Source organism: Sus scrofa, chromosome 12, assembly GCF_054392235.1.
Source record: "Sus scrofa isolate SSC_HxYL_T2T_F1_AM1 chromosome 12, Sscrofa_HxYL_maternal_Yorkshire_Landrace_v2.0, whole genome shotgun sequence".
NCBI classification, from domain to species: Eukaryota; Metazoa; Chordata; class Mammalia; order Artiodactyla; family Suidae; genus Sus; species Sus scrofa.
In genome coordinates, this window is record NC_139394.1 from 2,041,996 (window position 1) to 2,066,768 (window position 24,773).

Here is a 24,773-nt window from a genome sequence, read left to right on the forward strand (position 1 = left end):
CACAAGATGGCCTGGGCCTAAAAGGGGCTCCCTTGGAGTTCCCGCTGTGGCTCAGCAGTAATAAACCCGACTAGCGTCCATAAGGAAGCAGGTTCAACCGCTGGCCTCACTCATTGGCTTAAGGATCCAGCGTTGCTGTGAGCTGCAGTGTAGGTAGCAGACGCGGCTCGGATCCCACGTTGCTGTGGCTGTGGTGTAGGCCGGCAGCCACGTCTCCAATTCAATCCCTAGCCTGGGAACTTCCATATGCTGCACATGTGGTCCTAAAAAGCAAAAAATAAAAGGCTTTTCTTTTCAGGAAAGGCACACCTGGTTCTCTTCCTCCCAGAACCCCTATCCTGTCTGCCTACACTCCGGCTGACCCCTTGGACAGAGTAAGAAGCAGTGGGGAAGGCCAGACCTGGGGAGTGGCTGAGAAACCTCCACCACCACCCCAACAAGAGTGGCTGCCCAAAGAGTCCAAGGACAAAGACGTGGGGCCACGCAGACCTAATAGGAAAAGAAAAGCGACTTTATTTTGAAGCCGGAAGCGAGTAAAATTGGGCGTAGGAGCATCCTGGCCTCTGAATCTTGGCTTTCATCCATCTCTGATTCCCTCCTTCTCCTAGTCAAGCTGGGCTAAATGCTGACCCCTCCAGTCTCAGCAGAAGGCCAGTGCTCACCCACACAACAGGGAGCTCCGTACAGGTGTTTAGGATGACCCGGGGGCACAGACTCTGTCTGTCTGGTAGGACTCGGGGTCCTAGGCTTGGTGTCTGCTCCCAGGCAGAGGACTGACCGAGAGGGGAGCCCAGGTTGCTACTGGCCAGGCCTGGGGGCGTCCCTTCTGACTGCATCCCACTGGCCAAAATCAGTCACGTGCCATGGCCGACCGCAAGGGAGACTGGGAGATGTGGTCCATGTGCCAGGAGGCCATGGGAAGAAACTTGCCAAGTAAGGCGCTGTCAGATTCCGACCTGGAAATGAAAGCCAAAGAAAGGCTGTGCTGGTTTCCTGGGGCTGTCGTAACAAAGGGCCACACCGGGAGGGCGTAAAACAACAGGGCTTTGTGGTCTCACGGCCGCAGAGGCCAGAAGTCTGCAGTCCAGGCGCCAACAGGGAGCAGCTCCCTCCAAAGGCTCCAGGAGAAAATCGGTCTCCTGCCCGTTAGCGTCTGATGTCCCCTGCAGTCCCTGGTGTCTCTCAGCTTACCCTAACCCCGTGCCTGTCACTACGGAGTGTCCTTCCCGTGTCTGTCTGCGTGTCGCCTCTCCTTACAAGGACACGAACGGTATTGGATCAAGGGCGGGCCTACGCCACCTTAACATCTGCAGAGTGCTTGTTCCTAGAGAAGCTCGCGGTCGTGGGGATCAGGGCTCAGGGCCTGGACGCATGTCTCTGACGGACACGAGTCAACCCCTCAGAAAAACAAAGAGAATGAACTCTTTAAAGGGTCTCGAGACAGTCTCACATTGCTTCCACAAAGCTCACGTGAACTTGCCAACAAACCAGCAGAGTACCTGCATCGCCCTCCCCACGCCGTGCAAGAGTTTCCGCCTTCTTCCTGCCTTGACTGTCTTGATGTCTGCAAGTCTGCCGGATGAGCGATGGCCTCTCTTCGCGTCTGGAGAGGGAGAGACACGGAACGCGCACAAGGCGGTCAGGACCCAGGTCATCGTTCCAGCGGGAGGACAGCGCGCAGTCGGGCCCACGGCGGGGGACAGAGAGGAGCTGGGCGGGCATGTGCGGAGCCCTCGGGCAGGCGCAGGAATCAGAGGGTGTCTGCAGGGCTGGCGGCGCCCATCGCAGGACACCACGCAGGCGGCGAAGGAGGAACATTTAGCTAGCCGAGGTCACCGTTCTTTTCCCGCAGAAAGCAAACATTGGAAGGAAGGCTGAGAGGACAGAAATTTCCACTCATCCATCGGAAATTAATGTTCCCATCCAGGAGCCTGGATGCGCTCTGCAGACAGCCCAGCTGCAGAGGCTGCGAGAGGCTTGTCTGGTTTGCTTGTCACAGAGGCAGCAGTCTGACGGTGGCAGGGGATGAACGTGGCCGCAGACGCTCGGAGTAAACCATCCACGAGGCCATCAATGCCACCGTCCGCCAGAACACCCTGTGCTCCATCCACGGGCCCCGCCCCGTGCATTGCTCACACCGGTCCCCTTCGGCTCGGTGGTCACATCCCAGGCAGCATGTCAGCCAGGGGAAAATTTGTAAATGTAATTTGTACCCTCAGTTTTTGTCATCGTTTTGGTCGTTATTTTCCCCCCATAACTCTCCATCTTCCTCCCATGTTTTCCCTCCTCAGGTTTTTAATCAGAGGGATCTGTCAAGAGTGCCTCTGAAAGCCTCTGCCTTTCCTGGGGATGTGTTTTCTCCGGTGGCAGAGAAAACAGCCTCCAATCTCCGAGTTTATGTTGACGATACATATTTTTATTACCTTTGAGTGAAAGTGATGGCTATGGTTGTCTCCTTCTGAAATATATATTTTCCTTTCATTTATTTGAGTATGGTTTGAATTTTTATGCATCTTTCAATCCCTGCTCCCCAAAGAGGTGGGCGGGGCAGCTGGGGTGCGGGGGCGCGCTCTGCTCTCCTGGCTGCACAAGCCCCCCTCCCAGCACCCCCAGAGGCACAGTCCCCCTTCTCCGCTCCCCTGGGCACCACCGCCTCCCAAGTAAGCCTGAGGGGCGCTTTCCAGGGGCTTCTGGGAACCCAGCTCTTGTCATCAGAGTAGGGGGTTGAGAGAGTGAACTTGAAATGGAAAAAAAAAACCAAAACCCCACCAATCGCGTAGCTGTCAAGCTGATTTCCACTGGATTAAAAAGATCTTTACGATGAGAGATGCGAGGTGGGCCCTAGGCTGACTCAGAAACTCATTTCCAGGAGCAGAGGCTGCATCACTGACCTAAAATGGTCCAAGGCTGACAACATAATCAAAGTCAGAAGCCCCGTCTGGGGTCTAAGGGCCTCTGACGCCCACTCGCCTGCAGCCTTTCAGCAGAGCCCCGACCGCACACAGTCTCCCCCGGGCGCTTGGTTAGATCACAAAGGTAATGAGATCCAGTGAGGAGGCTGACTTTCTCCTGAGCCAATTTACTTTCCAAAATGACAAGCTGGACCTCGGAGCCCTTGACTCTGACCCTGACAGCACCCTCTGCGTTGGCCCCTGGGCACACGGAGCCAGGCGCCAGCAGTGGGGGCGGGGCAGAGCCGGGTTCCAGCCGAGCTCTGCACCCACAAGCTCTGAGTCCTGTGGGGCCGCTTGCTTAACTTCCCTCCGTTTTCTCATCTGCAGAAGGGGGCAGAGCTGCGGTTACCCAGGATGCAATGAGACGGGGCTGAGGAGGACGTTGGCAAAGGGATGCCTTCAAAGCTTCCATCAGATTCGAGACCCTCCAGGGTCCAAAAGCCTCCAACAGCCCGTCTCACTCAGGACAAACCCAGAGTTCCTACCAACACCCCCGAAGCTTCACAGGATCTGACCCTGTCACCTGTCTGACCGCAAGGCTTCCCACCGTCCCTGGCCGAGCTGCAGCCACGACGCCCTGCGCTCCTCCCGGAACGCCCCCAGCCACTCAGCCGCTGCAGGCCTTGCATGTGCTGTTCCCTCTGCTGGGAACACGGTCCCGGATCTTCCTGCTCTCACTCCCGCGGGGGCCCCTCGACGTCACTACCCTGAGGTGACATCTCACCTCCGTCCTCTCGTCCGGCCCCACCACACCTGCCCCTTTCACATGTACCCTTGACCAGTTTATTGCTTGCTTCCCAGCTCTGGAAGGCCAGCCGGGTGGGGTAGCAGCGGAGCCTGCCTGGGGGGCTCCGGCCCTGTGTGTGTCACAGGGCAGGGCCCGTGGTACATACCACTGGGAGGGTGACTGAGGGGGCAGGCAGCTGGAAACGACCCCCACTAAGCAGAGAAGCTTCCAGAGCAGGCCGGCCCAGGGGCTGGGCAGCAGCACAGAGGGCTGCCCGTGTGCCTGGTGGTTTTCTGAGCACCTGCTGTGGGGACCCAACCGTCAACAAGCTGGACAGGGCCTCTGTCCAGGCGAGAGGGCTCAGCGGTGCCCTAGAGGAGGAGGCCCAGCACTTCACCACACTGGGGGTTTGCCAAGGAAGGCGGCCAGAGGAAGCAAAAGCGGGCCGGGGACCCTACTGGGGTCGGGGGGAGGGTGGAGGGACGGAGTGGGCCTGGCAGGAAGGGAGGGGTGACCCACTGAGCTGACCAGCGTGTCCCGGTCACTTTTGTGCCCGCAGTGTGGCCATTAAGGAGGGCAGCAGGGGGCAGGAGAGAGTTGGGCGGGGAGCCAGAGGAGTAAGGGTGGCTGTGGCCTGACCCGTGCCCCCAGCTCTCTGGAGCAGAGCTAAGCCTAGCAGTTGGGGCGGGGGTGGGGCAGAGTACCAGGAGGAGCTGGGACAGGGCCACTCCGAGGTCTCTGGGCATCAGCAGGGCCGCATGGGGGCCAGACGACACCACCTGGCATAGCGTTGAGGGGTCCCTCTCCAAAAGGCAGCCTGGGCGTGTCCAGGGAAGGCCACGGGCAGAATCATCGGCTCCCCCCTCGAGGTCCCTGAGAGCAGAGGCATGTACAGCCAGACGGCCAGGAGGGGCGAGGACTCATGAGCTCGGGTGAGGCTTCTGGCAGACGTGGGGCTGCCTTCGTGTAATTCGGGACGGGGGCTGTGGGGACAAGGGGGCAGGGGTGGGGATGGCTGCTGTTCCGTAGCTTGAGACCCTGGGTGACACACAAGTGAAACGGCCGCGTTTAGCCCTGCGCTGGTCCCGGCACTGACTGGCCCACACACCACCCGCACAGGGCTCCCCAGCCCTGTGATTCTGTTTTGGTTTTGTATAAATTTTAGCATTTTTTTAAAAATTGTGGCACAAATATACATAACACTTTTAACCCTTTCCTGGCCACACCCATAGCAGGTGGAGGTTGCCAGGCCAGGGATCAAACCCACGCCACAGCAGTAACCAGAACCACAGCAGTGACAATGCTGGGTCCTTAACCCACTGAGCCACAAGGGAGCTCCTTTTACCACTTTTAAGTGCATAGTTCAGTCTCATTAAGTGCATTCACACTTTGTACCACCATCACCACCATCCTCTCCAGAACTGTTTCTTCTTCCCAAACTGAAACTCTGACCCCCCCCTCCTCCCCCAGCCCCTGGCACCCCCATCCTAGTTTCTGTCTCTATGACTCTGACTGCTCCAGGGACCTCATATGAGAGGAATCAGATGGCATTTGCTCTTCTGTGTCTGGCTGGTTTCCCTGGGCATCGCCTCCTCCAGGTCCAGCCACACTGTAGCAGGTGTCAGCCACTCCCTCCTGTAAGGCTGACTCTGCCTGTGGGCAGATGACTCTGCTGTGAGGTGTTCTGGGCACTGCAGGAAGTTCAGCAGCATCACGGCCTCTGCGCACTAGATGCTAGAAGCACTTTCCTGCTTTGGGTGTGACAGCCCAAACCGTCTCCAGACTTTGTCACACGGGCCCCAGTTGACAGCCACAGCCCTGGGCACAGTCGGCTCCGAACACGTGAGTCTCCCTGCCGGAGCACTGCAAGGGGGCACCCCAGGAGCATGTCCCCAGCACCCAGCTGCAGCCTGGCTCGAAAATCCCATCAGAAAGTTCCAGCCACACACACATTCCACGTTAAGACTGCTTAATAACATCAGGGCAGATTTTCAAAATCACCATTTTTAATAACCAAAAACCCCCCTCTCCTGTCTTCGATCCGTACTAAACATATGGCAAGCCATGCACTGGCTGCATTGCCTCCTGCAAACTTAAGGCTTGCCTCTTGTTTTTTACCTTCCATCTGGGGAGACATAAATCCTACTTAGAATCAAACCTCAGGAGATGCGTGGAGCACGTACGAGTCAAAGATAAACAGCCTGTGTTGCCCTTGGACACATAAGCTGGATTTTCGTCAGTAATCCAGGCCTTTCTTGGAAACAGCCAAGAGCAAGGAAACTTTACAGCACAATCCATAACACACACACACCCCAGAAAGAGAGAGTCTGGCAGTTGAGGCAGCTGACAGCCACAACTCAGGCAGAATTTTGTCGTGTGCTTCCTCTCCCCAGACCCTGCCAGCACAGCTCGGGCCGATCCATACAAATTCCACGTTTCCACCCAAGCCCCACATAGCTCTGCTAATGCCCATCAGCCTCAGAAAAAATCCTTCATTTCCCAGTAAGCCTAGAACAAAAAAGATGCCTTTTGGAGGCTTTCGAAATAAAGGAGAGACCCTGGAGCCCCTCAGGATTATCTTGGCGGAGAATGAGCTCCGCTTGCGCGTGTGGCTCATCAGGCGTCAGGGAGGAGCTGCAGAAATTCGGGGTTGGAAGCAGTCCGAGCACCTTGTAGCAGAAACAAATAAACCTCGCTTCCAGGGCTGGAGTGGAACCCAGGAGCGGCGGTCATCCAGCTTTTGCTGGAACACTCTGGAAAGGTGGCAGATGTGCCCCCATCCTTCCCCCCTCCCTGTGTCCCCATCCTCTGTCATGTGACCTGCAGCTCCTCCCAGGGAGGCCGGACAGGCTTCCCTGACCCTGGACTTGAGCCTCGGCCTTGAGACTGGATTTGGCCAGTGAGACCCTAGAGGTGTAGCCTACGCAGGGGCTGGGAAAGTGCTGGGGGCAGACTCGCCCCCTCGTTCACCTTTCTCCAGAGCAAGACGCTGCCCCAGGGAGCCCACCCACCCAAGGAGGCAGGTGTGAGGCAGCGCCCATCCCGGACTCTGCCGCCTGTCAGCTGGTGCGTGGCAGCTCTCCCTCCCTTCCAACCTCAGGAGGCGCCACTATGGAGACACCGCTCTGGAAGCACCACCGTGGAGATGGCTGGTCCCAGCCTTCAAGGGCGTCCGCGCACCTGCGGAACTCCAGGCGGAGGCAGGTCACTTCGGAGGAGGCAGGGCCCCCCACTGCGGCTCGGGCGACGCTCTCCTCCACCCCCTCCCCTCTGCTCCCATCGCAAGTGCCTCGCCCCCAAACAGAGGCCTGCACACCCGGGTTCACAGCAGCACCCTCACAACCACCCAAAGGCAGAAGCAACCCAGTGTCCCTCGGAGGAGGAACGGACACACAAAGTGTGGTCCGTCCGCACAGTGGACCATCACCCAGCCACACACGGAAGGGGGCCCAACCCCTGCTGCAACGTGCACGGGCCCTGAGGACGTTACGCGCAGTGAAATCAGCTGGTCACCAAAGGACAAGGGCCGTGTGACCCCACTTGTGTGAGGTCCCTGGAGGAGTCACATTCACAGACACAGACGTCGGATGGTGGTTTCCAGGGTGTGGGAGAGGGAATGGGGAGTCATTACGTGATGGGCAGGGTTCTTATTTGGGGTGATGGCAACGTTCGGGAGACAGACGGCGACAATGTTTGCAAAGCTGTGTAAACGCGCTCAATGCTGCTGACGCCGCACTTACGTTCTGTAAGTGTATTTTATGGTATAAATATCTTAAAAAATGACCTGTGCTCCGGGCCAGCTCCCCGCTGGCTGTCAGATAGCAAAGCCGTCTGGGAAGTGGAACCATCGGGGGGCACGTGCAGAAGGCGCTGCTGCCGCTGCCACTCCTTCTTGATCTCCCGAGGCTCCTCTGGTCCCATGGAGGCGGCAGCCCCACGCCCACCACCCCGGCGTGGCAGACCCGCGCGGGGCACGCTCACCGCACACTCTCAGCCGAAGCGTGTGCTCTTGGTGCCTGGCGTCCGGCTGGAGAGTTGGAACTTGAGCAGGTGGGGTTTGTTTGGATGGAGGAAGAGGGGGGCCAAAGCAAATGGCCAAGAAAGGCTGTGGAGAGGGGCAGGGAAGGCCTTGGGCCTGCACACCCGGTCTCCGGCACCAGTTCTGCCACTTGCCGTGTGACTTGAGCAGGCTGCCCAAGCTCCCTGAGCCACAGCATCCTCGTCTTAAAGTGAGCATAATCCCAGGACCCGCAGTGGCGGGGGTTTGGGGGGCTCCTATAGCAGGATGCCCATGAGGACACAGCCAGCGCCTGCCACCTGTGTCCTTCTGACACAGCCCCGGCGATCCCACTCCAGCTACTCACGTCTCTGCGTCCCCCTCCTCCCCTGGAGTGTGGGCGGACCTGGGCACCACTGCAGAGGACAGAAGCTGCAGAGGACAGAAGCTGCAGAGGCACTGGGCTGTCAGGTTCATGACTAAGTCCCCAGGGCCTGACACGGCCATCCCACCATCACTCTTGCTGGGCCTCCCTCTTCATCTCCCGAGTGGCGGCTCTGATGAAACAAGCTGCTGGGCTGTGAGATGCTCTCTGGAGAGGCCCACACGGGAATCGATCCCGCAGCAACACCTGAGTGAGCAAGGAAGAGCATCCTTCCCTGTGGAGCCCTGAGATGGGCCCGCAGCCCTCTGAGGGACCAGGTCAGCACGACCGGCCGCCATGCCAGGTTCCTGCCCTGACCGCCCAAACCGTGTGACGGTCACTGCTGCCAAGCCACCGCCCTGGGGACTAACTTACTCCACAGCAGTAGATACCCTGGATTTTGTAACCAACCCTCTCACTGGTAACCTCATCTTCCAGTTAGCCACCCCTCCCCCGATCAGGATCCTCAATCTCCCCCATATTCTGCCTCCAACACACACGTGACACATGTACGTACACACCACACACACACCACACACTCCGTCCTATTCATTACTGGCTGAGACGGAACCTTCCAGAATTCAGTGTCTCCAGGGAGTGACTGTAGGTTCCCACATGCACAGGGTATAGAGATTAGGGTCCCAAAGGTCAGGATTGTGTTGTTTGTCCAGCGTTGCCAGGAGAGGGCCCTGGGACGTCCTTTACACAGAAGTACCCCCAGGAGGATCCCACTGGGCTCCCAGCCTCTGCCGAGTACCCCCAGCCTCTGCCAAGAACATCCAGCCCCTGCCGAGAACCCCCAGCCTCTGCCGAGAACGTCCAGCCTCTGCTGAGAACCCCCAGCCTCTGCTGAGAACGCCCAGCCTCTGCCGAGAACCCCTAGCCTCTGCCGAGAACCCCCAGCCTCTGCCGAGAACCCCCAGCCTCTGCCGAGAACCCCAGCTCCCTTGGCCCCAATTCTGTCTTGGCCCCAGACTCAGAGCCTGGCATTTCCCTGGCTGCCAACGTGCAGGACTAAACGCCTAGGCTGTGTTGGTCTTCTTGGACATCCAGGGATTGCAGGAGTTTTCCACCCACACGGAATTTTGGTTCTGGCCTAGAATTCGGTCTCCGAGGGAGAGACGTTGACCTCTAAGGTCTCATGACTAAGTGTGAACCCTCGAGGGCGAGAGCGGTGGGCCACGGCGCCAGCGGGAGAAGAAGGAAGGCTGGGAGGGCGCCTAGGGCTTGCGTTCAAGTCCAGCTCTGCTCTGACACCTGCGCTACTTTGGAAGCGTTCCTGCCCCTCGCTGAGCCTCAGTCACGGCCCCCAGGGTCTGCTGTTGGGACTCAAATAAGGGAATACGCAGGAGGGACCCTTCTTTCCTGGCTTGGCTTCAAGAGAGATGAGCCACTGCAGGCCAGAGGCCCTGGTTGGAGTCCTGTGAGCCTTCTTCCCACTCGGAAGAAGTACAGTGCCACTAGGGCTCATCATTCAATCTCTTGTGAGTCAGGTTACCATGCGTCAGTTCCCCAGAGCCTGAGTTCCAAAACGCTGAGTGTCTGGATGTGTGAGCTGGAGAGCTGTCACCCGGAGCTGACCCTCCTCCTCGTTGCTCAGCATGACACGGCTCATCCTTCATGACATCGCAGGGATGAGGGTCATTACTGGGCTGCACATGATTCTTACTGTCGCAATGTTCTCCTCTTGCTTTAAAAGAACAACCTTCACTTGACCCTGCTGCCCAAGAAATTTTCTCTAAGACTCTGCCAGGCAGTGGAGGGCAGACAAGAATACAGGCTGTAAATCGGAAGCCCTCATGACATTTAGAACCATTAATCCATCGAAAGAAGATTTGCGACCTCTTAGTGTCCAGAGGGAGACCAGAAATCCTCTCACACCTTTGCCTGGAGGCTCAGGTGCACGCGAATATGCTACTCAGCACTTTTCCTTGGAACCTTCCAGAATCCGTGGGATGCCAGCACCTTCCCTGCACCTGTCACTTGCAGTTGTACCAACAACCTCAACCTAGCCAAAGAAGTTTGTTGCTAGGTGCCTTTGCTTGTCCCAGATTGTTCATAAGGAAAGAAGCCAACCTTGAAATGTCAAGGAGAACATAAGGAACCATCGTAACCTGCAGGAGCCAAACGACCTTCCAGACTGGGAGTCCTCAGAAAGCTGAAGCCACCTTTGTCCTCCTACATTTAGCCCTGGGCCTGGCAATGGATGGGTGGGTGGATGGATGGGTGGATGGGTGGGTGGATGGGTGGATGGATATGTGGACAGGTGGATGGCAGATGGATGGATGATGGGTAGATGGATGGATGGATGGATGGATGGGTGGATGGGTAGATGGGTGGGTGGCAGAAGATGGATAGATGGCTGGGTATATGGATGGACAAATGGATGGGGGGGTGGATGGAGGGGTGGATGGCTGGGTGGTGGGTGGATGGAAGGATGGGGGGGTGGCTGGATGGATGAGTGCATAGATGGATAAGTGGATGAATAAATGAATCTCTGGCCAAGAAGGAGAATTTTTTGCACAGAATCTACCTCTCAGTAGGCTTGTAACTCCCCTCATTTGTAAAATGGGGCGAGGGTGGTTCTTTTTTGATTTATCCCATAACCTTGTTGTGAGAAAAAAAAATTAGATGACATAAATAAAGTTCTTTGGTCACTTCTATAGAAGTATACCACCGAGATGAAGTATTGCTCAAAAGAAAATGTTTTATGGAGTTCCCCTGTGGCACAGTGGGTTGGGGATCCAGCACTGTCACTGCAGTGGCTCGGGTCATGGCTGTGGTAAAGGTTCAAGCCATGCCCAGGAAATTCTACATGCCGGGGGCGTGGTCAAAAGAAAAGAAAAAAAAAAAAGGAAAGAAAATGTTTTCTTTAGCCTAATAAATGCTTTGTGGACTCACTGATTCAATCAGTGATTAATGAATCCTCTTGGGGAAAACAGCACTTTCTGAGCTTTTTCAGAGGCAGGATGCAGAACAGCAACGTTCTGGTTGATGAGCCGTCTCACCTTAGGGCTGCACGTGATATTATTAGCCCCGTACCCTCTAGAAGAAGGAGCACTTGTGGAGGCAGGTACTGCTTTGGACCTGTCATCCCCGTCGTCAGTAAAAACGAGTAAGTCTGTAATGACTTCAATAAAATCACCGAATCATATCATGAAAAAAGACATGACTTTACAAAAAGACAAAGATGCAGAAACCCTGGTGTGAAACACCCGTGTGAACTCTTGTACCGCTCTAACATAGAGGTAGGCATTTGAAGTGGCACAATTTAAAAGCACTATTTCGGAGTTCCTGTCGTGGCGCAGTGGTTAACGAATCTGACTAGGAACCATGAGGTTGCAGGTTCGATCCCTGGCCTTGCTCAGTAGGTTAGGGATCCGGCGTTGCCGTGAGCTGTGGTGTAGGTCACAGACGGGGCTCGGATCCCGCATTGCTGTGGCTGTGGTGCAGGCCGGTGGCTACAGCTCCAATTGGACCCCTACCCTGGGAACCTCCATATGCCTCAGGAGCAGCTCAAGAAAAGGCAAAAAGACGACAAAAAAAAAAAAAAAAAAAAAAAAAAAAAGCACTATTTCATGCCACTTGCAGCCACATGGATGGAACTAGAGACTCTCATACTAAGTGAAGTAAGTCAGAAAGAGAAAGACAAATACCATACGATATCACTTATAGCTGGAATCTAATACACGGCCCAAATGAACCTTTCCACAGAAAAGAAACTCACGGACTTGGAGAACAGACTTGTGGTTGCGGGGGGGGAGGGGGAGAGAGGGGGACGGACTGGGAGTCGGGGGTTAACAGAGGCGGACTATTGCCTTTGGAGTGGATTAGCAAGGAGATCCTGCTGTGTGGCCCTGGGAACTAGGTCCAGTCACTGGTGACATAACATGATGGAGGATAATGTGAGGAGAAGAATGTGTGTGTATATATACACACACACACGTATGTGGCTGGGTCACCATGCCGTATAGTAGAAAATTGACAGAACACTGTAAACCAACTATAATGGAAAAAATAAAAATCATTTAAATATGAAAAAATAAGATAAAACAAAGATGCTATTTTAAAAGCAGACAGGGGTCTTGGGAGATTGTGCGAGGGGAGTGGCAGGGCGGGGGACCATCGACACAAAGAGCCTGACGCAGGGCTGACATGTAGAAACGCTCAGCCCAGGAGTTGCCACCATGGCCCAGCGGAAACGAATCTGACTAGCATCCATGATGTTGTGGGTTCGATCCCTGGCCTCGCTCAGTGGGTTAGGGATCCTGCGTTGCTGTGGCTGTGATGGAGGCTGGCAGCTGCAGCTCCGATCTGACCGCTAGCCTGGGAACCTCCATATGCCGCAGGTGTGGTCCTAAAAAGCGAAAAATAAAAATAAAAATACTCAGTCCGTAGCAGCTTATTATGCTCGGTGTGATTTGGGGTCCGGGCCCACCACTGTGGCCCTTGACACTGTGGTCCCGGACCCTCTGTCCCCTCTCCCCGTCTCGCTGGCCTCCCCCTCCCCTGTGGATGGGATAGGAGGTGGTGAGGGTGGTGGCCGGGTCGGGGGGGGCGCAGGAGCCCCCAGCCAAGCATGAAGGGCCGAAATCCCTACCCCACTGGCCCGTCTCCTGTCTTCCTCTCCCCACCCGCCAGACCCCTGCCAGGGCCGGAGCGTCAAGCATCTGCTCCTCCTGGGTGCACGAGAAGGTTCAGAACCAGCCCGGGACTTGTTCGAGCTCTGGACCCAGGCGCTCAGGCTGAGCTGGGGAAGAAAGGAGTGTGCCTGGCACGGCCTGTCCTCAGAGCACCCCAGTGGGCTGGCGGCCGCCTGCTACAGGGCTCACTGGGGGCAGGAACGAGGGAACGCGTGGCAGCTTCTCTGCAGGACAGCTCCGTGAAAAGGGCACACAGCCCTTGCTTGAGCAAGTTTGGGGGTGGGGACTGGTGAGCGGACCGCAGCTGGTAAATACCACAGGCCCCCGTCACCCACCCTGGCTCCGAGTCGCAGACATCAGGCTTTCCAGAGGCCGGGAGCCGGGGCTCAGCGGGGACCCGGCCACATTAGAACCCCCAATATCACAGCCTCATACCTGGGGAGGAAACGGAACAGCTCTATTGTAACCACATAGTGTCCCGGGAGCTGGACCCCACATGACCTCTAATTATTTCAGAAACCTCCGATTTCTGGGCCGGTTTCCAACGCTGCTATTATGGCCGTTCATCAGCGGCAGCCACAGCCGGGGGCCCCGGCTGGATGGTCGGGGATTCAGACACGGGGGATGTGGGACATGGCAGGAGGCCCGCTGTGGGTTCAGGACCCACCCTGGGCTCTGGAGGATGTGGGCGAGGTGGCGTTCCCTGGGCTCAAGCCGTGGAAGCCCCAAGTGAGCAGAAAAGCTAGATGCCCGTGGAGCTTGGTGGCCGGGGCACTGGCCAGGGCCCGGGGGACTTCCGGCTCTCTCACCACCTTCCCTGAGAGGTGTTCACAGGACCCCCGCCCCCAACCCGGGGCTCATTCAGAAGAGGCGGGGGAGGACTTGTCTTTGGCTGTCACAGGGCTGGGGACACTAGGGCCCTGAGTGGGCAGAGGCCAGGGGTGCCAAACACTCCACAGTGTGCACACAGCGTTGATGCAATCATTCTCTTTCTGTGTCAGCTTGGCCGGGCCAAGGCTCCCAGCTGTGCTGTCCAACGCTGCCCACGTGTTGCCGTGAAGGGACTTTTCAGATGAGATTCACATTCAGTTCCGTAGCTGCTGACCCTCCCTAATGCGGGTGGGCCTCACCAAATCAGTTGAAGGCCTTAAGAGAAAAGGCAGAGGTCCCCAGAAAAGGAGGGAGTTTTGTCTCCTTCCTTTGGGTTCAAGATGCAACATCAACTCCTGCTGGACTGTCTGGCCTGCCTGCCCACAGACTTCAGACGGGCCAGCCCTAAAGTCTCATGAGCCAATGCCTTAAAATAACCTCTCTCTCCTTCTCTCTGGATATAGATACATCCTGGAGGACCCTGACTAATACAACCACCCTGCCCCAGACACCGGCAGGGCTCCCCGGAGAGCCACTGAGTGCCCTGGCCCAGCCCCGCACGGACCCCCTGCTCCCTGCAGGGACAAGGACAGAGGGTCACTCTGCACTGCAGTTCTGTGATTCAGCATTAAAAGTGAACCCCATGGGGTAGCCTGTGGGAAAGTGCCTGGCGTGTAGAGGAGACACTGTTCCCAGGCAGGAACCGGGCTGAGTCCCCTCGAAGCCGGCCGGCGAGCCCGCCCCCACAGCCCAAAGGCCAGCAGCTCCTCTGCAAAGAGCTCCAGCCCACGGCCCTTCTCCTGGACACGTGGAGGCCCAGATCTCCAGTTAATCATCAAGCTGGACTGTTCGAGGCAACGAAACAACCATCTCTTCAGTGTGAAGACCCACAGGGGATTTCTGGCCCGGATTTTCTCATCGTCCTGGAGGTCGCATTTACTCTGAAACTTCAGGGGGCCACCTTGCTGGGAAGGGCAGCTGTGGATGGAGCAGAGGGAGCCGGGGAAGAAGGCATAGCACCAAGTAGCAGAAGCGTCTGTGACCTGGGTCACAAGCCCCCTTGGGAGAGCTCCACAGACTGGCCTGTGTGATTGGCCCAGCTCTCCCGGGTGGCTCCAACCAAGACAGCTGTGGCCCAGCGGAGGGACCTCCTTCAGAGGATCTGAGTTCTGGCCACTAACTGGCCGTGCGACCTTGGACAAGCCACTGCCCCGTGGGTCTCCTGTCCCCATCTGGGACGAAGGCATCGAGGTCCATGGGTGTTGGTGGCCTCCAGTGACCATCACGACACCGGCCTCCAGGGGTTCTCGGCAGCTGCCCCGCCGCACAGCCTGCCTATCCCCAAATCCCACATCACGCTGGCCCCACACCAGCCTCACATGAACAGCCCACCCCCCGAGACAAAAGCCTCGAGAAAACCCAACGGAAGTAACACCATGATTCCAGAGCAAAGCCGAGGATGCAAAGCAAAGGCCACGAGACACCCATGAATAACAAAAGCCCACACCCAGAAGTTCCGGTCCAAGGGTGGAGCCTTGGTCCAAGCTCGAGACAGAGGGCACCAGGGATGAGGGGGGTCAGGGCAAGGGCTTCTTCTCCCCAAAAAGGAAGGAAAAAGTAATACAGACGCAGGAGAAAAACAGGTGCCTGTAAGGAAAAGCCTGGGCTGACACACGCAGTGAAGACGAGGAGTCATTCTGAACCCCAGGTGAGCTGGCCTGCAAGGGGCCCGAAGCCTCAGAACCACAAGGACAGGGAGCCAGGCCCTGCCCCTGATGACACACAGTGTTCACGTGTGCCTGCTTTCGAATGGAGAGCGTCACTCTGGGGCCAAAGCCTGAGACGGTTATCGCCTTGGAACGGAATGAGACGCCCTGACCTTGGACAGTGCGGAAGCTGGGCCTGGGACCCCTTCTCCCCGGGACAGAAGCCCGGCCTGAGACAATGGGGGCGGGGGACGCCCACAGAGGCGGGGCGGGGCCTGCCAGGTGACAAACTCCCCTCCCCCGCCCAGCAGGGGGCCCACAGCTAATCTCTAAAGCGGCTCAGTCAAGAAACGGTGTTATGAGCGCATTACTTAGGCTCCTGGAGGCAACCCCTGCGTAATTAAAGATGAAGCAATTCAAAGCGTTTGCTTTCGGGGGTGAGAAAGGGGGAGCAGGAGGGGGCCTCTGTATAAACCTTTCGAACTGTTTGACTTTTATTTCCTTCTTCAACTTGATTTTTCCAAAGAGTGGGTACTTGCCCCGGCTTGACCAAAGGAAGCCTGACCTGGGACTCCAGCTTTGAGTGCTGTCGAGTCTGCGTGCCACTCTCAGTGTGTGCCCGGCCCCTCCACGTGGGTTCCCCCACCCCATGTCCTGCCACCCCGCCCGCCGCCCCCGAGCCGCCAGCCTTCCCGGGCCATTGCGATGGAGCCGAACCGTGTGCGGCGAGGGGAGGCAGGCGGCCCGTTTTACGACTGAACAACGTCCCATCGTGTGCATTCGTTCATCCACGGCTGGACACGGGGGTTGTCTCCGCCTTTTGGCTGTTGTGACTAATGCTGCTGTGAACATGGGTGTGTGTGTCTCCTCAAGACTGTGCTTAGCGTGGAGGACCTCGGCTGTTTGCACTTTTCTCTTTCAGAACTCCAAGTGCTTGTTTTATTATTATTATTTTTCTTTTTAAGGCCACAGCCGCAGCATGCGGAGGTTCCCAGGCTAGGGGTTAAAGTGGAGCTGCAGGGGCCAGGCTATGCCACAGCCCAGCAACACCAGATTCAAGGCGCATCTGTGACCTACATCAGATCTTTAACCCACTGAGCGAGGCCAGGGATCGAACATGCATCCTCACGGACACTATGTTGGGTTCTTAACATGCTGAACCACCGCGGGAACTCCAAAGTAATTGGTTTAAAATCAGCAAACACAGTGGAGCCGTCCCCCCAGCCCTGGCTAAAGCTAAGAATGTCTTAGCCAATCTGCTCAGGGGAGCAGTTCTATGCTTGCCCCCATTTTACAGCTGAGGAAACGGAGAAGGCCAGAAACTCAACCAAGGTCACACGTTAAGTCAACGCTGGGGAAGGGCTGGACGGATGCCCGAGCCCACGTTCTAAGTCCCTCCGCCCAGTGCTTTTGGTGTCCCCGTGAAAAACAGAGAGGTGGCAAAACTCACCTGCACGAAGACAACCTCAGTGGCTCTGAAGGTCGCACAGCCGCCCCTCTGACGCCCTTCTGTGTCTTAGAAACCACGGTGCCATTATTGCAGACACGCTGGCTTCCTTCCCGCCTCCCCCTCTACCTCCGGTTTTCTGAATCCAGCCTCGCTCTGCCATCCCACAGCTCAGGTGAGGCACTGTGACATCGTGACCACACAAGCAGCAGAGCACAGCAGCTGCTGAGCCCTGAAAGAATAAGGCGAGAAGAGGCTAGACGGCCGGGGGTGGGGCGGGGTGGGGGGTTAAAAGCCCCTAAAAGTTTGGCGAGATCCTGCCAAATGGGTGATTGGCTCCCCCTGAGATTAGTTTTAATCAATTATTAAGCGATGGTTTAATATTTTAAGAGTTTGCTCAATCGCAGAGAAATGAAAACACTTCATGATTTTCTTCCCTTGGCCCTTCCAAATAAAAAATGTAAAGCGAGCATAGGTACAGGGGCATAGATTTTTTTAAAAATTCTTTCTATTGAAATAATTGGGTGTCTTTCCCCCCTTCTTTATGATTTTTTAATTAAAATATAGTTAATTTACGATGTTGTGCCAATTTCTGCTGTACAGAAACATGTATTTTTTTTTAACTTCTCATAAGGCCCCTCATGATGTGAGTCCTAGCGGGCGCTGGGCTCTGATTGCCCAGTGCTGTGGCCCAGCTTTGTTGGCGGAACATCGGGAAGCACTGTGGCGTCCTACAGTGCCCTGACTCACAGACAGGGAGGGGCCGCCTCACTCCTCGAGGTCTCCAGATGGGCCAGGAGGGAGAGCCCAGCACTGGGTCCTTGAACTCTCACTGTCCACCCTCTGCAAGTCAGGGCCCCCTCCCCTCTCTCTGCTCCCCAAGCCCTGCCTTTCCAGACGGTAATGCAGGAACCGGGAAGCAAAGGAGAGAAGGCAGCAGGAGAGGAGAAGGATTTAAGCACATTGCCACCTCTGCGATCAACCCTGGAGCTCCCACTGTAATTCTGTGAAAAAGTCTCCTTTGGAATCTAATACAAGGTGCTTTTTCCCATCTATCCATCCACCCATCCATGCACCCACCCATCCATCCATCCATGCATGCATGCATACAGCCATCCACCCACCCATCCACCCGTCCATCCATCCATCCATGCATACATACCCATCCATCTACCTATACACCCAACCATCTATCCATCCATCTGTCCACCCATCCATCCATCCACCCATCCACCCATCCATGCACACATACCCCCATCCATCTACCCATAACCTATACACCCAACCATCCATCCATCCATCCATCCATCCATCCATCCATCCATCCATTCATGCATCCACTCGTCCACCCATCCATGCGTCCATACCCCCATCCATCTATCCATACACCTGTACAACCAACCGTCTATCCATCCATCAGTCCATCCATCCATCCATCCATCCATCCATCCACTAGGGTGCTAGGTGCTAAACCAACATCTCATGGAAGTAAGCTACGCACAAGGGAGAGAGTGGCCGGTCCTCAGGGCAGGTGGGGCTCCCAGGGAAGGGGCTGTGTGCTCAGGCCAAAGAAACCAGATGGGGTGTGGAGCCGCTGGTCCAGGCAGAGGAGACCAACACTGAGACCTGGGCCCCGAGCCCCAGCTGTCTCATGTGCCTGGCTTCAGCATACTCTGCCCCTCGGTACCCGGTTTCCTGCCCTGGCAAGTAGGGACCCCGCACAGCCACTCTTGGGGCCTGCTGAGTGGGGGTTACGCTGAAGGGGTCTCGTGCTGGGCAGACCCCAGCAGCTCCTGCCTCCCCCCGCCCTCCAGGCGAAACTCTCATGGGGAGGAGACGGTCAAGCCCAGAGCTGTTTCTGCAGGTTATTCAGACTCACGTGCAGTACCCAGATCAGGCCGTGTCCTCATGAACGCAGACCTTCGAGGGTGTACCGCATTTGCAGAGTCTTCTGAAGTGGGGCCAGTGCTTCCAACGCCACCTCCTTCCGCCTCCCCAGCCAGAATTTTCTCTCCCTCCCTAAGGCTGCCCCCAGAGGCCCAGCTTCCGCTCACAGGGGGATCCTGCCCTAGGGGACACTAGACCTGCTTTTGGCTTTTCTGAACGCCGAGCCTCGTTTAAGGGCCATTGGGTAACTGATTTACCTCCAGAAAATTCATAAGTGACTAACACGCTCAAGGACTCCCAAGCTGCTCCTGGCCGGGCGTTCCGGCGTTACCGCATGTGGGTTGTTTTCGGCGGACGTCACCAAAGAGGGGGTGGATCCCGGTCAGGGCCCGTGGCCTACGCTCTTTGGGTTCAATAACAGGGTTTGCTTCAACTCTTCAGACGGGGGATCTGTGTATCCTAAAGACAGTATGTAAAATATTTATTAAGAAGAGTATCTATTTTTAACCAGCAATGATTTCAGTTCTATTATTCATGCCGCCTCGGAGGGCAGGCTTCATGCTTGGCCGCTTGCAGGAGCTGTGGGACTAAGCAGAGGCACATCTGAAATCAGAGACGGGGGACCTGGGGGTGCAGAAGAGCGACTCTGGGTGAGGGGAGGCCGGCCTGATTTCAGCCAAACCTCCACGTTCAGGGAGGTTTTAAACCCAAAGCCATCTGCGCCCCAGGTAAACATCCCTGCTAGGGGCAGGCCCCGGCTTCCCCGGTGGCCCATGCTGACAAGTCTCAAAAAACAAGCTGCAACCTGTCAGAACCCAGACAGGACACGCTTGGCCACCCAGGGGGGTGGCAAAGGTGCCAGGGCCGTGACCCGCTGCAGGCGGAGCTTCCCCCGCCCCCATCTCCCCAGAGCTGCCGGAGCAGGGAGGAGGCGCAGAGCCGTGGTGCAGAGCAGAGACGCGGGCCCCGTGCTGGAGTCCCGAGCCGCCAGGCCAGGCCCTCAGTCATCCCAGCCTGGGAGCGCTCATCCGTGACGGGGGGACCCCATAACACGACCTGGACACACGCCAGTCAGCAGACGCTCCCGCCGAGCTGCCAGGCAGTGGCTGGCAGTGGACGCGCGGTGCCTGGGGGCGCGAAGCCCTCGCGGACATGCAGGCTTCTGTCCTGCAGGCGAGGGAGAGATGAGGGAGGGAGATGGGCGGACAGACGGATGTTCGCATTCAGTGCCAGACACGCATTTCAGTTAAGCCGGTGCTCTGCGCATACTGCTGCCACTTGCAGAAGGACGGGGCCTTGGAAACCCCTCCAGCTCCTTCTCACGCGCATCAGGACACAGCATCAGGGCAGAGGCCCCTAACGGGGTCACGCTTAGGCTGCGGCCTGCCGCTCCGCCCTCCAGGGTGCAGACCAGGGGCCTCACTTGTCCCTTTCCCGGAGGTGGGCCAAGAGCCCGGTGCCCTTGAGAAGCTCGTGCCGTGCCAGGCACCCCAACACTGCTCCAGGCTCTGGTGCCAGCCTGACCTTGCCTGGCGGAATCAGGGTGGGGGTGGGGAACAAAGGCACTGTCCCTGGGTGTAAAGAACATCAGGGCGCGTGCACAGGGACAGGGGACGGCGGGAACCAGACACCTAGGTTGGTGCCAGAGGCCCCCGAGTAAAACTCAATCACGGCTCCTGCCGTGGAGGAGAGTCGGAGCCGCAGGGGAGGTCGCCAGCTCAGAGCGCCTCCAGCCCTCGGCTCACTGGGCCTGGGACCCAGTCGCACGGATCCCTGGACAGGCCGCTGCGGCCACCCAGGGCCCCCGACTCCTGGGTGGAGGGCGGCCGAGGCGGGGAGGAGAACACGAGCCCCATCCTAGTGCACCCCCGGGGGGTTGGGGAGACTCTGGCCCCCTCCTGGGGACCTCCTCCTGCCCCTGCGTCCTGCCCCTCCCTCCCTTCGCTGGAGGGAACCCACCCGCCTCCACCTGGCCTGGCCCTGCCCCCTCAGGAGCACCCTCTGCCGCCTCTCCTCCTACAGTCCCGCCTCGGGCTCCCCTCAGCTCTGCGGCCCTGAGAGGCTCCCTGTCTCTGCCCTGCTCCCAGGTCAGCGGCCGCCAGAAACACCCAGGGCACGTCCCAGTGTTGGGGCCACACGGTCAGATCCAGGGGGCCTCGACAACGCCCCAGACAGTGTGAACTGTTTCTCCCAGGGGGGGATTTTTTTCCAGCTTTTTTAAAAAAGCGTTACTAAGTTTACAAACAATACATGAAAACGTGCGGTCACGATTTTCAAAGGCAAGGAGGCCGCGCTCTGGAGCAGGGGAGGGTAGAAGCTGCCACCATCAGAGCTGAGAAAGTAGCCAGGGACCCTCCGGCCCTCTCAGGCCCGAGCCTGTCAGGTCCAATGAATCCAGCTTGATTCCAGGCCCCCAGCCCCCCACCGCCCACCCCACCACATCCTGGGGAGCTTGGCCACCAGCCACGACCAGGCCCCATCTCCGACCTCAGCTGAGGTCAGATCCCTTCCCCGCCAGGGGCAGGCCTGGCACCTCCTCTGCGTTGGGCTGGGAGAGGGAGAGACCCCACGGGGAGCCGGGCCTCACCCCAGGCCCCCTTCCCCGGGAAAATCCAGGGTTGCACCTGAGCCAACCCTTTGCCGGGCGTTGGAGCTCTGGGCTCAGCTCCTGGGAGGAGGAACCACCGCCATCTCCGTTCTGCACACAGAGACCAAAGTTTATCAAGTTGGTGGGACCTGCCCACGGGCACAGATGGTGCTCGGTGACCAGGGCTTGCGCCAGTGTTGGCTGGTTCCAAAGCCCAGGGCCCCAACCCCCAGCTCTGGGTTCCAAGCGATATGCCCCCATCAGGGCGTAGCACATTCTTGCAGGAGGAACAAGGCCGTGGAGAGCACGCTCGGGATGCCACCCTGCAGCCTGCCTCACCCTGCAGTCCATCCCAGGGGCAGCCAGCCTCACACCCCCATGCCACCCTCACACACCCCTGTGCCACTGTGGCTGGGGGCACACTGCCTGCGCCCATCCCCCACCCTGCAGCACGGAGAACGAGGCATCTGACCCAGAACCCAGAGAGCACACAAGGCTTCTCTCCCGCCCTGCGCTCGCTGACGAGGGCTGCCTTGCAGCCTGCCAGGGCACTCGGGTGGACACACCAGGCGAGGCTTCCTGATGGCTGAGTTACTGCCTCTGTGTATGTCCTTCCAGGGAGACACCCCAGCAGCGAAACACTTGAACAGCAGTAGGATAAGCCGGGATCCCAACCACAGGCCTCCTGGAGGCCGCAGACACCGAGAGCCCCAGCTGAAAACACTCCGAGAGCCCCAGCTGGCACTCAGGGGGCGGCCGGTCTCCTTGTGGAGGGCCGGGCACAAGGAGGCAGCTGGGGCCGAGGGCTGCAGGTGGCCAGGAGCAGACGCGGCCCGACAGCGGGTCACAGCCCCTGCTCCCCGCGCTTGGCCCTGACGGACGGAACAATGACAGTGAGTTGAGAATCTCTTCTGTCCAGACACGGGGCCGGGGCCTTGTCTATTTCCTCTCCCGCCGTCTTCCCTGCAGCCCCAGGTCTGGTTAGCGCCGTATTTCAGACATGCTTGCTGGCTGCAGAGAGCTGAATTTGAGCAAGGACCCAGAGCTGGTCAGGATCCAAACCGGGGCTTGGGGCGGGGACAGGCACAACTGTCCTTCTAACTGGAGCTGTGTGGCCTTGGGAGGTGGGAGAGCTCCTTCCGCGCTCTTCCCGGCACACCCGACCACATCCCCTCTCTCTCCAGCGACCCGCTTATGTTGTTCTTTCTTTCTTTCCGGCTTCTCAGGGTCACACCCACAGCATGTAGAGGTTCCCAGACTAGGTGTCGAATCTGAGCTGCAGCTGCCAGCCTACACCACAGCCACAGCAACACCAGATCCAAGCCACATCTGTGACCTACACCACAGTTCACGGCAACACTGGATCCTTAACCCACTGAGCGAGGCCAGGGATGGAACCCGCAACCTCACGGATGCTAGTGCTCGTTTCTGCAGCCCCAAGACGGGAACTCCTCCCTGGGGTGTTTCTGGGGCCAGCCCCCTTCACTCCTCCAGGCTGCCTTACCCACATCGAGGGATACGAGCTGAAACAGCCCCCACCAGGCCAGGTCGTCGGTTGCAAAGAGCAAAACCTCACCGGGGTCAAGTTCAGCAGAAAAGGAAACAGAAGGCAGGAGAACCAAGCCCAGGCAGGACCTGGGGAGCTGGGCTGACCCCTCAGCCACCGCATGGGGGCTGTTAGGTCATACCAGAGTCACAAGCGTCCCGAGACGCCAGCAGCCACAAAGCCCTGGGTCCTTTCTTTATCCCTCCAAGGTATGTCTCCCAAAGGCCAGCCAGAGGCCTCCTTTCGCCTGGGTCAGTCAGGGACCCAGACGCTGCGCCAGAGGGAGAGGGGATGGCGACATGGGGGTCTGAGCTGCCCGGGGCTGAAGAGATGCTCGGGCCCCATTCACTGGGGCCAGTGCACCTGCAGCAGGAGATGCAGATACCGGGACAGCCCCCTGAGGACAGTCTGCACCTGGGTCCCTGGGACGTGGGGCGTCCTTCAGTTCTGGAAACGGAAGAGAAGTCGGGGCAGGTCCCTGGCCTCCCCAGGCGACTGTGCTCTGGGGCAGGACTGGCCCCGGGAAGGGCCGAGCTGCCATCTCTACCAAGACCAGGGGGTTCTAAGGATCCCCCCCGTCCCCTGCCCAGAGCTCAGCAGACCCCTGGGACAGAGGGCACAGCAGAGAAGCCCCCTCACCCAAGCCGTGGAGGCTGCCCGTGCTGGGGGCAGGGGCCTCCCGAGGTCCAGCAGAAGCTGAGGGGACATGCCCTGAGGCAGAGGGGACTGAGCCCGTGGCTCGGTGCTCCTACTGCTGCCTTTGAACTGGCTCCCGGTCTGTCTGTCCCCCTGGGAAGAGGCTGCCCTGCTCTTCAGCGCCGTCTTCCCAGCTCTGGGGTGCGTCACACTCAGTCAAGGCCGGGTGGTGCCTGGCCACTTGCCCTCCTGCCCGGCACGTCCCCTCCCCATGACGACGGTGACAGCCCTCCACGGTACATCCACCATCACAGCTCACCTCTTCCAGAGAGCCTTCCAGAAGGCCTGGGACCCTGGGTAAGCCTCTGACACCCTGTGTAGCCTCAGTTCTGCATCTGCAATGGGAGGCGGGGACCCTGTGGCCCAGCAGCCCCCTTCCTAGGGGCACATTTGAAATAAGTAACGTGAAGCGTGAAGGCAGAGAGTTCCCACCATGGCACAGTGGGTCAAGGGTCTGACGGCTCCGGTTCAGGTCACTGTGGAGGCATGGGTTCAATCCCCAGCCCAGCGAAATGGGGTGAGGATCTGGCGTTGCCGCAGCGGTGGTGTAGGTCACAGCTGCAGCTCAGATATCATCCCTCGCCGGGAACGTCCATCTGCCTTGCGCGCAGCCATTGAAATAAATAAATTAAATTAAATAAGTGAAGGCAGAGTCCGGAAGAGATAGGTGTACGCCCACCTTTGTAGCAGCAGCACCCAAATCGCCAGAAAGCGGAAGTAACTCAGGCGCCCATCATCAGGTGAGTGGGTGCACGAACTACGGGCCCCCCGTACAATGAAGCGGTCATCCGCCCTGACACACAGGGACATTCAGACACCTGCTACACCACGCTCGGGCCTTGACGACATTGTGCCGAGTGGAATGGTTTGGTTCCATTTACACGAGGTCCCTACGGGACTCAAATTCATGGAGACAGACAGCAGAGTGGTGGGTGCCAGGCTGGGGGAGGGGGAGAAGGGGGTTAGTGCTTCATGGGGACAGAGCCTCCGTTTGGGGAGATGAGGGAGGCCTGGAGATGGCGGCATAACGTCGCGAAGGTACTTAATACCTCGGAACCGCATACTCAGAAAGGGTTAAAATAGTAAGCGTCGTGTTGTGTATGTATCACCACAAGTAAAACCACTTATTTGGGGCCACGGCAGGCAATGGCTCGACGTGGGCTCTCAGTTCCCAGACCAGGGATTGAACCCTGGCACAGCAGCGAAAGCAGAATCCTACCCACTAGATCACCAGCGAACTCCCTAAAATATTTTTTCAATTAAAATTTTATAGGAGGAGTTCCTGTCGT

General features: G+C 57.9%; 1 protein-coding gene across 1 annotated transcript in view; it reads right to left on the reverse strand.

Moving 5' to 3' along the window:
- RPTOR (regulatory associated protein of MTOR complex 1) overlaps nt 1-18,894 on the reverse strand; it is a 309,620-nt gene extending 290,726 nt beyond the window's left edge. Inside the window, exons 1-2 of the mRNA XM_084983236.1 lie at nt 18,657-18,894; nt 16,772-17,000 (exon numbers count right to left, since the gene is read on the reverse strand). The gene's annotated coding sequence lies outside the window, so the exon portion shown is untranslated. The remainder of the gene's footprint in view (nt 1-16,771; nt 17,001-18,656) is intronic.
- Between the last annotated feature and the right edge of the window lie 5,879 nt (nt 18,895-24,773).